This window comes from Mirounga leonina, unplaced genomic scaffold, assembly GCF_011800145.1.
Source record: "Mirounga leonina isolate KUSES-001 unplaced genomic scaffold, KU_Mleo_1.0 Mir_126, whole genome shotgun sequence".
Classification (NCBI taxonomy): Eukaryota; Metazoa; Chordata; class Mammalia; order Carnivora; family Phocidae; genus Mirounga; species Mirounga leonina.
This window is the reverse complement of record NW_023270314.1, coordinates 14425454-14427360: the sequence shown is the minus strand read 5'-3', so window position 1 is coordinate 14427360 and position 1907 is coordinate 14425454.

Genomic DNA, 1907 nt, shown 5'->3' with positions numbered 1-1907 from the left:
AAGAAAGAAAGAAAAGAATATGAAGAGGAAAAAGAAAAGTGCTTCTTGCACTTTGGGATTCATACAGTAAAACTATCTGAATGCCAACCTGACTCCTGTAGCTTTTCAAAGTACACAACAACCCGGTCACCCAGCTTAAGTGGCATAAAAAGCAGACCCACCAACTAATTGCATTCATGGTGTGTGGTCCAGAAAATCAATCCGGTAGGAGGACAAAGCCCACACCTCTTCTTTGCAAGTTCATTCGGTTTCCTCACTTACTGTTTTCTCCAGGTAATTCTTGCAACCTAAGTAGGATCAGTAAAGTAAGGAGCCCTTGATAAAGTGCAGGAAACACGGGTGGGAGGGAGAGGGTAGAAGGAGGGCAGAGGGGGAGCAGGAGAGCCTCCATTATCCTGGGGGCCAAGGAAAAGTGGGATCCGAGCCTTCAGAGGCTTCAGTGTACTCTCAAGTTATGGAGAGCTAGAAGTTACTACATGTTTACTTACAAATGAGTATAAAGCTCAATCACAGGTTACTCAGCATTTTCCTAATTTTGAATCCCAGGAGACCCCTCCGACTAAAACAGTTCCAATTTGGCATGGAAATGGCGCAAGTGCCTCCCGGCACACCTGGGCTTTTCAAAAATCTCAAAACTTTTTCAGGAGGCCAGGCAGGGATTTAAACTTGCCCACCTCTCTACACAGACATTCACAGATCATGACTGACTTTTAAAAGTGAATTCGGACAACCCAGGTACTGGTTAAGCCTATCTTTAGTTCTGTTTTGAGTTTTAAAACAGTCTTATTGTTCTAACCAAACTAAATGAGTTTTGACTTGAGCAAAATAAATAAATGTTACCTGAAAGAAAAAATATATATACAGTATAGAGGCTGCCTGGGTGGCTCAGTCGGTTAAGCGTCTGCCTTCGGCTCAGGTCATGATCCCAGAGTCCTGGGATTGAGCCCCACATCGGGCTCCCTGTTCCACAGGCACCCTGCTTCTCCCTCTCTATCGCTTGTGCACTCTCTCTCTCTCTCTCAAATAAATAAATAAATAAAATATTTAAAATATATATGTATAGCATATATAAATAAAAATTTAAAAATATATAGATATATATAAATTATAGATATAAATATAGATCAAGTTCTCTCTTTTTCAGAGGAGTTCCCCTCTGTCAGTAGTTCTCAAAGCAGGAAAAGTTAGAGCCTGCAGGGTAATGGTCTGGTTTTCATTTGGTTCCCCTCAGTTTCCACAAAAGATAAAGCCAAGCTACCATGTTGCCCAACCGCAGGGAGCACCGAATTTTTGTAAACCACAGTGTGAACGGCACAAGGTGGAAGAGCTGTTCCACAGAATATTCTGTTCGCAGAATATTCTAGAACATTGGTGAGATGCCCAGCAGCTTTTTCATTTACACATGGCATCTCCCAACCACTCTCCAAAATGATGCTTCTTAAAAAAATATATATATATATTTTATTTATTTACTTGTCAGAGAGAGAGAGCACGAGCAGGGGGAGCAGTAGGGAGAGGGAGAAGCAGGCTCCCCACTGGATAGGGAGCCCGATGTGGGACTCGATCCCAGGACCCCGGGATCATGACCTGAGCCGAAGGCAGATGCTTAACAGACTGAGCCACCTAGGCGCCCCAAAATGATGCTTCTTTTCGTCACAAATGTCCTGTGCAAGGGCGGAGAAAGAGAACTGGGGAAGCAGGGCCCAGTGAGAACGTAGTTTGTAAGAGACGCACATTGGGTCATCCTGCTGAGCCACTCTTGCTCCGAGGCAGCCTGAAATCCCTTCCTTTTCTGCATCTTCTTAACATGAAGTATTTTCCACTGAGTGCCATGTCAGCCACCCCCTCCCTCCTTTGGGAACATTACACAAAGATTCACACAGCCCTCAGAGCCTGTAACTAGGGTT